The sequence below is a fragment of the Saccostrea cucullata genome, unplaced genomic scaffold, assembly GCF_032062105.1.
Source record: "Saccostrea cucullata isolate Sc308-1 unplaced genomic scaffold, CSIRO_AGI_Scuc_v1 ctg3497, whole genome shotgun sequence".
In the NCBI taxonomy this organism is placed as follows: Eukaryota; Metazoa; Mollusca; class Bivalvia; order Ostreida; family Ostreidae; genus Saccostrea; species Saccostrea cuccullata.
The window spans coordinates 88,322-102,500 of record NW_026940468.1 but is presented as its reverse complement, the minus strand read 5'-3'; the positions used below and the strand labels follow the sequence as shown (position 1 = coordinate 102,500).

At 32.3% G+C, this 14,179-nt stretch overlaps 1 pseudogene; it reads left to right on the top strand.

Annotated features, from left to right (window-relative positions):
* The window catches only part of LOC134255462 (uncharacterized), a 9,204-nt pseudogene extending 4,515 nt beyond the window's left edge, over positions 1 to 4,689 (top strand).
* Positions 4,690 to 14,179: the final 9,490 nt, after the last annotated feature.

Below are 14,179 nucleotides of genomic sequence, written 5' to 3'. Positions count from 1 at the left end.
TAGTTTTTTAAAAACTTTTACAATAAATATAAACTTTTAAATTAATGTAGACATAGCCTTCAAAATATGGACATTTTACAGGTAAAACATCGTTGGAACCCACGGGTTTTCTCTCCGTTACACTGCATTTAATGCAGTGTAACGGAGAGAAATATACATATATATACCCGTGGGTTCCGACGATGTTGTAAGGTAAAAACTGTGCTGTAAAATTAATCTTATCCACAAACAGTACATCTTTTCAATTAAATTGATACATATGTAAATGCAAAATTCAGCTCTTAAATTAAGGTACCCATGTGCATAAATTTGCGCTTTATATTGCACCGAAACGTACAATGTAATATCGATCCATGCAGTTGAATACAATTGAAACACAATCATTTTTTAGTCGAAGTGCATGTAGACAGAAAGCCAACAACTACTTTCTAAAATTAAGGTATCGGAACCAAATATTATTATTTATTACAGTTGTAAAACAGATAAAAATCAATACATGTATATCTTAATTTAACTTTATTTTTCTGTGATATTTTTATCTATAACCTAGATAAACATTTGTGAGATGATAGGGGAATACGCAGAATGTGACCCCCCCCCCCCTCATTATGTGTTCACAATTTATAACTTCCATAAATTTTTCATTTATTACATACTTAGTATAACAAAGATGATAAAAAGAATTTGAACTTCATTTATCTTTTTTTCGTATATGTTTATGACAAGGATGGATCCAGAAATTTTGCCAATAGCGGGAGGGGAGCATAAAAAGCAGAAAGAAACAAGCACATTAAGAAATTATAGTTTACTGCGCTCTGCAAAAGAAACGGGTCAGAATTTTTCAACACTTTGATAAGTGGAAAACCCCGTTTGAAGGGGGTGAGCTTGTGACAAACCAACCGACATACATGTTTATATAAAATCTACAAATGTATATGCAAATGCTACTTATAAGCATTTACACGGAATAAAAAAATAAACACAACTTAATAGTGCACTTCGCTAAGCTTTACAATAGAAATATATTGATATTTTCCTAAAAATAAATGGGAGGGGGGGGCTTTATATGTAAATTCGGTGTATTCCCCAATCATTATGCAGGATATAGATAATCACAAATTATCATATGCTCAGTTTATGATTTAAAATGTTTACTGCATGTGATAATCTGTAAATTTTACAGGTTAATCTGTAAAATTTACACTTTAATCTGTAAATTTTACACTTTAATATGTAAATTTTACACTTTAATCTGTAAATTTTACAGATTAACCTGTAAAATTTACAGATTATAGTGTAAAATTTACAGATTAAAGTGTAAAATTTACAGATTAAAGTGTAAAATTTACAGATTAATGTGTAAAATTTACAGATTAATGTGTAAAATTTACAGATTAAAGTGTAAAATTCACACTTTAAAGTGTAAAATTTACAGATAAATGTGTAAAATTTACACTTTAAAGTGTAAAATTTACACTTTAAAGTGTAAATTGTACAGATTAACCTGTAAAATTTACAGATTAAAGTGTAAATTTTACAGATCAAAGTGTAAATTTTACAGATTAAAGTGTAAAATTTACAGATTGGACACTTCACTTTTTTTTAAAATTTCTACACTTTAAAGTGTAAATTTTACACTTTAAAGTGTAAATTTTACGCATTAATCTGTAAAGTTTACACTTTAATCTGTAAATTTTACACTTTAAAGTGTAGATTTTACACTTTAATCTGTAAAATTTACACTTTAAAGTGTAAAATTTACAGATAAATGTGCAAAATTTACACTTTAAAGTGTAAATTTTACAGATTAACCTGTAAAATTTACAGATTAAAGTGCAAATTTTACAGATTAAAGTGTAAAATTTACAGATTAAAGTGCAAATTTTACAGATTAAAGTGTAAAATCTACACTTTAAAGTGTAAAATTTACAGATTAAAGTGTAAATTTTACAGATTAATGTGTAAAATTTACACTTTAAAGTGTAAAATTTACACTTTTAAGTGTAGAAATTTAAAAAAAAGTGAAGTGTCCAAGTGGCACTAATACGCTTCCGTACTCTGGGGAGGAGAAAAGATAAGAAATAGTTTTAGATTTATCGTTTACGTTTCATTGCGACTCCACAGCACCGCCTCTTTTTTACTCGTCGACATTCTCTCTCCGCGTTTGGGATACACAACGGATAGGGTCCAGAAATTAGTATTTATAAGTTGCAATCAAATCTAATCTGTTTTTGTATAGCATTATCAGTTTTTCTAATAAAATGACCGTGTTGTTTTTCTTTAAGTTTATTTACAGTATTTATGTTTAGGCGGGGAGTGGGGGAGGGGGGCAGTTGACAAAAATGTTAATATAATAAAATTTAATCATTTTATTTAAAAAAAAAAATTATGTAGAAAAATCGATTCAGTCTGGTCTACACAATGAACTTAAAAGTGAAGGGGATTCTCAATCTACCTCTAATGGTCATTATTTACAAATAAAGAATAAATCTTAAATGAATAAAGAAATACGATCCCGATTGAAAATTTCATCACATGCAGTAAACATTTTAAATTATATACTGAGCGTATGATAATTTGTGATTATCTATATCCTGCATAATGACAGGGGAATACACCGAATTTACATATAAAGGCCCCCCCCCCCCCCTTCCCATTTATTTTTAGGAAAATATCAATATATTTCTATAAAGCTTAGCGAAGTGCACTATTAAGTTGTGTTTATTTTTTTATTCCGTGTAAATGCTTATAAGTAGCATTTGCATATACATTTGTAGATTTTATATAAACATGTATGTCGGTTGGTTTGTCACAAGCTCACCCCCTTCAAACGGGGTTTTCCACTTATCAAAGTGTTGAAAAATTCTGACCCGTTTCTTCTGCAGAGCGCAGTAAACTATAATTTCTTAATGTGCTTGTTTCTTTCTGCTTTTTATGCTCCCCTCCCGCTATTGGCAAAATTTCTGGATCCATCCTTGTCATAAACATATACGAAAAAAAGATAAATGAAGTTCAAATTCTTTTTATCATCTTTGTTATACTAAGTATGTAATAAATGAAAAATTTATGGAAGTTATAAATTGTGAACACATAATGAGGGGTGGGGGGGGGTTCACATTCTGCGTATTCCCCTATCATCTCGCAATTGTTTATCTAGGTTATAGATAAAAATACCACAGAAAAATAAAGTTAAATTAAGATATACTTGTATTGATTTTTATCTGTTTTACAACTGTAAAAAATAATAATATTTGGTTCCGATACCTTAACTTTAGAAAGTAGTTCTTGGCTTTCTGTCTGCATGCACTTCGATTAAAAAGTGATTGTGTTTCAAATGTATTCAACTGCATGGATCGATATTACATTGTACGTTTCGGGGCAATATAAAGCGCAAATTTATGCACATAGGTACCTTAATTTAAGAGCTGAATTTTGCATTTACATATGTATCAATTTAATTGAAAAGATGTACTGTTTGTGGATAAGATTAATTTTACAGCACAGTTTTTACCTTACAACATCGTCGGAACCCACGGGTATATATATGTATATTTCTCTCCGTTACACTGCATTAAATGCAGTGTAACGGAGAGAAAACCCGTGGGTTCCGACGATGCTTTACCTGTAAAATGTCCATATTTTGAAGGCTATGTCTACATTAATTTAAAAGTTTATATTTATTGTAAAAGTTTTTAAAAAACTATTTCATTGTATATCTTATTTAATGTAGCTGTGATATTTATTCAAAGAGATATTTGAAAGTCACGCGTATAGGCTACATAACATGTACATTGTGTAATAATAATTAGAGAATTCAGTTTCACTACTCGTATAGGGGTAAATTTTAAAATATATACTGAGGTATGACAGATTTGGAAAAAAATATTTCTGAAAATAAAAAATATTGTGTTATTTTTATGGAATTATTTAATCTTGAGATATTTTGGTATCGTTGTTCAGTACAATTATTGGGTACTCAGTTCTACGCACATGCATTTAAAAAAAACGGCATCAGTGCACGTGCCGTATTTCAATACAACTTAATCCTTATTTTCAAAAGATTTTCCATTCATGAATTGTTTATTATTTATCACTGTTTACCTTATATGTATATAAGATTACCAATGACTATCGATAGAATTTAAATTGTAAAAATAACCCTATTTTACGTCAAATGTGTGTTACGAACATCGATATCAAGTGAATAATTTTGGTAAAATGTCGTTTTTTCGTATTGAATTTTTCAAAATTCATATTGAGCGCAAGTGACAACCAATACCATTTTAATTGTATGAATAAAAGATATACCAAAGAACTTACATGCAAAATATAAAATTGGTTGTTCCATGCGCAGGGGTCTAATTTTTGGAAAGATCGCTTATTTCAAACCATTTTTCAACGAATTTTAGCTAACATTCCATGTTTAGAGCGTATTTGTGACGTCATAATGAAAAATTACGTCATCTTTGTACCTGTTGAATTTAGTTCGCATCTTACTTACTCCAACGCTGAACAACAAAAGATGAAAAAGAAAAGTTTAATACATTGGAAATTTTGCGGCAGATTACCGCTAATACCGCCCTTTGTTCAAAATTTCAAGACGAGTCGGTCTTGTTTGGGAACGACTTTTACACGACCCTGTACAGGAAGTCGAAAGACAGAAAGCGTGCACGAGAGATGTGTAATTAAGAGAGATTGTACAAAATCAAATCCCACTGGGGGGCAGACTAAAGCATTTTGTTTCAAATTGGGAAAAGATTACAAAAGCCATCAGTCTTGACAGAATAGACCCTTTCAAGGTTAATGGCCGCCATCTTGGATTGGGGGCATCACGCGCTGTCGTCATTGTAAACAATGCGCGGTTGATGAAATTACTTGCCGAAATGTTTCCGTCTACTGGAGGCTTTCTGGTCAATGTCACACGAATCCACATTGGGGATTTGTGCAAAAACTATTTTTAATGACAATAATATGTGTTTAACCAATAAAATAACTTCCTGACATTAAAAAATGATGTTTTTCAGCATGCTTGTTACACAACACTGTATATGCCATATAAGCGGTATGCGGTCATCACGTCATGTTATATCGCGATTTTTGCACTCAATATTTTCATTTCAGTTATTATAAAAGTGCAATGAAAAAGTACATTTCAATACACTAAACATCCTTACTTGAAGTTTCTCCAACACTAATCCGCAGGCAGGAGTGCCAGTGTACTTAAGCGGCTCAAGCTTGTCATAATGTTGTAACGTCATCAATAAATGCGAAGGTGTTTCAAGAAGTATTTTATTTTTAAAAAATAAAATTATACTTAAAAAGTGTTGCTTGGATAAAAATATTACAGGAAATAACAATATTTTTTAAAATGTCATAGAATATTAATGAAGTAACATGTTGTTAGTGTACACAAGTGACGCGCTGCGCAAGGCGGGAATATTTGGCTGGCATCTATAGATATCGAGTAGAGTGTCTTGTGTTGGGTAATTATAACTTTTGTTCAATGAAAAAAACATTAAGAAATATGTATGAAGTGATTTCTCACGAGAATAATATCAATAGATACATTTTCCTTCTTTATAAAGTACAAGTTCCGCGTATGTTGTAGCAGCAAATGCAAAGGGGGCGGGGCCTTTTTAGCAATAGTGAAATATACACTCTGTAAAGAATAATAGCCATATATATATGAATGTTTGGGTTTTCTCTCCTTGTAATTATAAATACTGGCACAGAAATTCCACAGAATATTTAATCAGTAAATTATTATTTGAATAGAAATTCCTATAAAAGTACATCTGTACTGACACAGGTCTGTGCAACTACTGTAATGCATGATGTTTTTCTACAGTTTTCTAAAGAAGTCCTGCTGATGCTACTTTGCAGTGGACAGTGTTACTATACTTTATGTAAGAGTACTCAACATGCCTGTAATATTAAGATTGAAAATTTTTAAAAATTCAGAGATATTCAATTTTTTTTTTATTTTAATGACAGATTTTTAAAAGTATAAATACAAAAATGTACCATGAGAAAATAACTAAATTTATATGAAATAAATTATACAGCTTTCCGAAGATGCCCTGCCTGATGCCACAATCCAGTGGACAGTGTTACATGTACTACTCTTAATGTAAGAGAACTCAAAATACATGTAATTAAAATTGAAAATGAAAAAAATGCAGAAATATTCAAGTTTTATATTTTAATGACCAATTTTTTAAAAGTATTATCACAAACATGTACAATGAGAAAATAACTAACTTATGATATAAATTAAACAAGTTCATCATTCTAAAAATGTAAACAATTTTATTTAAATAATGTATCAACTTCATTTCTTTCCAGACTGAAATAAATATGGACATAAGCCCAAAAAATATGATCACATGTACAATGTAACTTGTTATATTTCATTGTTTTAATGTAATATTAAAATTACAACCAGTATCAGTGAGCAAGGGAATTTTTAATATTTTGTTATTCAAAAGCACATACTGTTTTCATAACCAAAAATGTTTTGAAAATCTTACAAAAATCAATATGTCAATGGATAGCATGTTTGAGGAATTTTCCTCCATGACTATTGGTCAGTTAAAAGACTACCTCAATATTAGAGGTTTAAAGGTGTCAGGAGTTAAAAACGAACTCGTCTCAAAGGCATTTGTTGCATGGGAGAAGAAGGTGTCCCCTAAAGTTTCTGAAAAAGAGCTTCAAAAAAATCTTCAGAGCCACTATATTGAAAAACTTCAGAAATACAAAATACCTGAAGATCCAAGGTCAATTCCACTGTCAAAGTGGCAATCAGATGTCAAATCTTTGCCAAAACTAGATCTAGGCAACATTTTTTCTTTTATTTTAGAGAAAAAAGAATTTGACATTGACTTTGTGGGTAAATACAAAACCCATAAAGCATTCTCCTACTGGAAGTCTGGGTTTGTTGATGAAATATTAACATACAACTTTCAAAACATCAAAATTCTTCGATCAATGGTTACTCCATCACAAAGTATAAATAATGATCCAAGAGAAGTTTGGATAGCATTTGATATTCAAGAGGAACAAATTTTGACAAGTTGGTGTAGCTGTATAGCAGGTATGGCAGAAACGTGTAACCATGTAATAGCTACACTTTATAAGGTAGAATATGCCAATACCATGGGGTTTACAAATCCATCATGCACATCTCTACCATGCAACTGGAATGCATCTACTAAACGTAATGTCCAACCATCCAAGGTCACTGATATGAATGTCAGGAAAGACAACAGGGTCAAATCTACAGAAGATCAAGGTCAGAAATCTATTATTTCCGAGATGAAAACCTCATTTGATCCAAGACGGATGGATCACAGGAAGGTCACAGAAGAAGAAGTAAACAATATGTTTAGTAAGCTGTATAGTGTTACTCCAAGGTCAGTTGTATTTAAGGCTATTACATCAAACAGTCAGAAGCCTGTAATGCCCCAATCATTAATTGATATTGGAACCAATTATACAGATTCCGCAGAAAAGTTCATTGAAGGCTTGCCCCTTTCAAATGAACAGGTTGTCCTTGTTGAGCAGGCCACTAGAGATCAGGCCAAATGTCCACTATGGCATACCCAAAGAAAAGGGAGGATAACTGCTTCTAGTACCCTAACAGTGTGTACAAAATTTTCTACACTATCAAAAAAAGGAAGCTCCAAGGTCAAAATTACCCCCCTTGTGAAAAATATATTGCATGGTGGAGATGACATCTCTTTTCTTCCAGCTGTTAAGTATGGAATAGAAAAGGAGGATACAGCTAGAGTAGATTTTTTAAAGCTTGAGTCCCTAAAGCACTCCGGTTTTTCCATCAGAAAAGCAGGTTTATATATAAAACCTGACATGCCATTTTTGGCAGCCAGTCCCGACGGCATCATTCAGTGTAACTGTTGTGGAGTGTCTGTCCTCGAAATCAAATGCCCCTACGTTCTTAACACTAACAATGTATCTGTGCAAGAAGGTTGGCATTTGACAGATTTCCTTGAACAACAAGAAGGAAATCTGGCTTTGAAATCTTCACACAAATATTACTACCAGATTCAAGCACAACTTGGTGTTACTGGTTTGCAGTAAGCTTTCTTTGTGGTGTGGTCAGCTAAAGACACACTAATTCTAAAAGTGAAATTAGACAAAAAGATTTGGATGGAAATAGTACAAAAAGCATTCCTTTTCTTCAAAATTTACATTGTCCCTTATCTTTGGGCACAAAAAAATTGACATTTTGTCCACTATGCAACAAACTTTGCTTAGATGGCGATGAAATCATCGAGTGTGGAGATCACAGCATTTATTGTGATAACTGTGACCTTTGGTTTCATTGGAAATGTGTAGGGGTCAAAACAGAACCCACTGCTGAAATATGGACTTGTAATGCATGTGCTTCATAAGACAGAGTGCTTTACAGAATTGAAGTTAAAACATCATTAAAAAAATTGTTTACATTATCATCTATACAAATAGAGTACATTGTACATGCTTTACTGTGCCTAGTCTAGGTATTTTTTACTTCTTTAAATACTGAGTAGTTAAATCATATTAAAAATGTTTTTTCCCTTGCAGATCACTGTACCCTTCCTTCAACTTGATTTAGTTTATAAACTTCTATTTATATATACATGTATCTCAATAAAAAAAAATCATGTCCTAGTTAAGTCTGCTAGTATCAGAGGGTCAAATTTCATCTTTATATATAATTAATATTCAACTAAACAAACATGGGAGGAGGTGATAGGTGTGCAGTTGGTCCTTGTAACAATGACAGGAGATATCCCCAAAATCATGATATCAAATCACATGTTCATACTCTTAATTTTCATAAACTTCCATCTGATGAAATTATGAGGAAAAAATGGAATTCTCAAATATTAAAAGGTCGTCAGGATTATATTCCAGGCAATGGCATACGTGTATGTTCAAACCACTTTTCAGATGGTATGCCCACAAGTGAGAATCCCTATCCCACTTTGTTTTTAACCTTGTCTGATGCCATCACTGGGACAACTCCTACAAAGAGAAGAGAAATTAAAAGACACAATAATAAAAAGGTCATAGTAGATTGTGAAACTAATTGCACTCTGCAAAGTACGTCGGAAAATGACACAGCAGATCATGCAGAATGTTCAAATGAATCAGAATTTATTCTTTGCTTTCAGTCTACTCAAATTACTAGAGATTCAGATGTTAAGAGCCATTCTCTGTAATGACTTGAAATTTTATATTGGAGCTGTGGCACGAATAGTCTCAGAATTTCTCCAAACTCTCTATGATGAAAGTTATTGATACCCTAAACCGAAATCAGGCAAGAATTGGTTGCTATGTTTTATAGTTACCATGGCAACATGTCTTAAAGTTCGAAAAAATCCTTTTTTTCACATGTTTAGAGCCCCGTGGATAACATTTGCGGCAAAGCAAACAATTGGCAATGCCTGTTTCCAAAAGTTGAATGTCAGATGTCTCAAATGCATCATAAACATGTTTGGTAAATCATCTATTACATACGTTACTATGGTAACAAAGTATTCAAAAGTAAAAAAAATATTCATTGAATTTCATAAAATTATGCAAGTAAACATAACAAGCAATTATAGGATGAAGTGTGACCAAATAATAGAAAAAAGAGCCTTGAAACATATACCAAGAACAAAATATGATATTTCATTTTGGTTGGCAATGGTTGCCAAGGTTTTTATACCACAGAGAGCCTTCAAAGTAACAATCTGTATGTTTAAATCTGATCCTATCTATTAAAAAAGCACATTTCCTCATAACTTATGTTTAATTTTTAAAGATGTTGGTGTGCTCCTAGTTTTCCCATTTGAAAAAAATCAGATTAGATTCTTTAAATAGAGCATTGCTATGGAAATAAGCAAAAAAAATATGCTTAAAAACCTGAAAAATATTTTCTTTTCTTGGATACGTACCCTTAAATGTAGATTCCCAAAACTTTTATCATTGATATTTATTAACAGCTAACCTGACTTTTAATTTTGACTATCATCCAATCTCTAAGTGGATGCAAGAAGTTGGTACACAGGGTTTAATATTGATATAAAGTTCACAAAATCGAACATTTTCCCTTTTTGGTAACCATAGCAACAGTGTTGTTTTCTTCATCAAATTTTATCAATATGATATTCAACCTCAGTTCTAACAGATATGTACTATTCAAGCTGGGTCCTTTAATTTGTTTCTTGATTATATAGCAATTTAATTCTTAATGCAGCGAAAAATAATTCACTTTTAAGCACTGGTTCTTTGTTTCCATGGTAACACTGCAAAGTAGTAATTATACCCAATTTTTCTTATGGTTTTGGTGTTGCAAGGTCCTAAGGATGCATATTTGCCAGTCTCGAATTTCCATGTTTTTCCTCAAGACAGTATCATTAACCCAATCTTAGTTACTGGTTTTGCATGGTTTCACTGTGTTACCATGGCAACCATAAAAGTTATTTATAGAATAATATTGCTTATTCTTATATACTTAAGGTCAAACATTTTCATGGTTTTTCTTAAGTCATTGATTGAGTTTGAGCATGTAACACCTTCTATTAGTGAATACGGAGTGTTTTTCAGCATATTTCAGCATTTTAAATGTATTCCAAATGTACCCTTGGTTACCACTTACTTAGAGATATATTCTAAACAGTTTCTTTACAGTATAAGTGACCCCAAGGTGTCATGTTTTTGTGAGAATGGTTGTTTGCTTTTTCTAGTTTTTAATAAGCCACAGTCAAGATTTAAAGTGGCTGAAAATCTCGATTTTTCAAACTTTTCCGGCTGTTGCCATAGCAACCGAGAAAATTAACAACGACATTTTGTTTGATATTTGTTACTGGTGTCAAGTACTAAGCATGGGTGAAATTTCATCAAAATCGGTGACCATGCGTGGCAACGAAGTTTAAGTGGTTACAGAGAATGGCTATTAATTTCTTTACAGGTCTGTCTACTACTCTAGTTTTTCAGACATTATTCAACTTACTCAGCTCAAAAGCCAAGTGCATGCAGTACTGGAGAGGCGAAAAACACACTACCTGTGAAATGCCTTCCAGATATGATCAAGGTCTTGCCCTGGTCCAAGAAGAAAACTATCTCTAGAGCTTGAGTTGTTGCTGGTATTGATGAGATTAAGACTTAGTCTTTTAGTTCATGACCTTGCATTTAGATTCAACATTTCTGATGCAACTGTCAGCAGCATTTTTTTTACTTGGACTCGCTTACTTCGTCTAGAACTGGGAAAACTCATCATATGGCCTACAAAACACACAATCAAAAGTGCTGCTTCAGAAGGTTTTACCCAAATGTACGATGCATAATAGACTGCACAGAAGTTTTGTTAGAAACACCATCAAGTTTAGAAGTTCAAGCTAAATGCTGGTCCGATTATAAGCAACACTGTACAGTAAAATTTCTTGTTGCAATTACACCAAATGGTATGTTGTCATATGTTTCTTCCGTTTATGGAGGAAGAGCAAGTGACCAGTTTATTGTAAAAGACAGTCATTTTTACAATCTTATAGAACCCTATGATCAAGTTATGGCTGACAGGGGTTTCAAAATTAAGGAGGACCTTATGATGTTGATGGCTAAACTTGCTATTCCACCCAGTACAACTGAAAAATTGCAGATGCAAGCATCAGATGTATCAGAAACTTCAAAAATTGCAAATGTAAGAATTTATGTTAAACAAGCTATTGGCAGACTTAAAACATAGAGATTTTTGAAAAATGAATTTCCGATTTCATGTCTTCCCATTGTTGATGATATTGTTATTTTATGCTGTGCACTTTGCAACCTTCTGGACCCCTTGTTGAATAAAAAATCAATAATATATTGATACTATCTTATTAGCACATGTATTACATTTCATATTAAAGTTCAACTCCTGCTGAATGTAATTTCATATTGAATAAATATGAATCATTTGATTCATTTCTGGCAATGATTTTCATTAATCTTTGCCTTATAATATTTTCTGATTTCTTGCATTATATGAGACTTTCTATCTTCACTACTTGTACTGCACTCTCCCCACCCTCCACCCCCTCCCCTCCCCTTAGTAAGCATCAGTGACATCAGTAACCACTTGCATATCAGTAACCACTTACATATCAATATAACAGTACTTGTTACATATATCTAACTTGCATGGTGTATGGACATACAACTAGCTTACAACCCTGTCTTGCATTTAGCCAGCTTGTATGGATTTACCATAAGCAACCATTTTGCATAAGATTTACGCAATTTAACAATTTGCATAGAAAATTCTACCAAACTTGCACAGATGTGTAAAGCTTTTCTATTTTCCATACTTTGCAGTTTTCTAAGATATCATTTGCACTTCAAAAATGCAGATCTGTTGAGTCATTATTTCAAGGTTGCATGTAAATTACAAATTGGTAAAGAATCATGATTTTTAAATTACCATTTTGTTTTAAAATTGGGATTAAATTATCAATTTTTTTGACATACCTGGTCGACAGCTGTAACTGGCATAATGTCAGTCCAGTAGTAGGCTGTCAATGGCAGATGGGTGTTTCCAGCTTTGCTCTAGCCAATGTCTTGTTGCAGTTTGTCGGCTATCTAAAAGCAAATAAAATTATTGGGTCGGGAATATTTGTGTAAGAGATAATTAACAAACTTTTTATGATGGTGTAACGCTTCGGAACGCCTGCCTTGTGTTGAGAACAAAAACTCCGATGTAAAGTTTTATAATTTTATTCAGTAATACAACAGCGAAAATGAATAACAGTGTTTTAAATTCACAAGTCTCAACCCTTGGGACAAAAGACAAAAATCAGTACAACTACTGATAGAACTGGGCAACTGGCACTATTTCCAGTAAATATTGTAATTGAATAAAATCCCCCGACCAAAATAAAACGTAAAGGCTCTCGATAAATGACTAGATTATAATTAATTTACAAATAAATATTCCCGCTACTAGTACAACTACTAGCACGCAGCAGAAATATTTCCTAACTCCTAAACTGGGCTAAAGAAGATAAAAATAACTAGTTTTCAACTAGTAATTATAAATAAAACTAGTACAATTACTAGTAGAATAAATTTAGCCTAACCTAACATTACGTATTATGTACTTCAGTCACTTAGATACTGAAATAGTACACACCCTAAATTACTCTGGACAAAACTGGCGACCTTTCTCTAGGACACAAAGAAAACGAGAGAGCAAACGATATTCAGCATCTGAGTATTTAAAGAATTAACAAAACCCGCAATAATTCATAACCAATCATAACTAATAATTCCATCCCGTAAATAATAATCAGCCAATCAAATGTAATCATCGTCCCGTAATGAAATCTCACTCTCGTACATCGTATGTAAAATTATTACAATACGTAATTAAATTAAATAAATTCATAAAGCATAAAGTTACACATTTAAAAGCTCATTTAACACTGTTTAACATTTAGTTTAAAAGAATTTACAATCAAATCTTCCGCCGAAATAACTCCAGTAAAAATAGATCACCGTGAAGCATCACGGGAAAATACACAAGTAAACAAAGTATGGCGGCGGCAGAAGTTTCAGTGAAACGTGTGTACTCGAAGACCATAAAACATCGATCACACAAGAAATAAGGTAACTTTAAGATAATCCTGAATTACAGCACAACTTTATAATTACGTATGTACAATTAAGCCAACAAAAAGCATGTAATTAAATAGCAAGACGATGTCTGACATTCAACAAATCAAAACACAAGAAAAATGACATAGATCTTCGCTGCATATAAACAGTTGTCAACCAACAATTAAGAAATAACTCTCGCTGGACATTTCAACATTCCATACAAGAATTAATGAATAAATTGAAAGTATGCATGAAAGTGCTTTAGAAAAATACCAAGATAAAAAAAAATGAAATTCAAGAAAAATGGGGGAGGGATCGTTACAATGGCTATTATTTGCTATTTTAAGTTTTAAAAATTACATTGATTGAAATTATCAGTTTTTTTGGACATACCTGGTCGACAGCTGTAACTGGCAGAAAGTCAGTCCAGTAGCAGATTGGCAATGGTAGATGGGCATTTCCGGCTTTGCCCTAGGCCACTGTTTAGTTACAGTTTGTCGGCTATCTAAAAGCAAAATAAAATTATTGGTTCGGGAATATTTATGTGATGGTTATA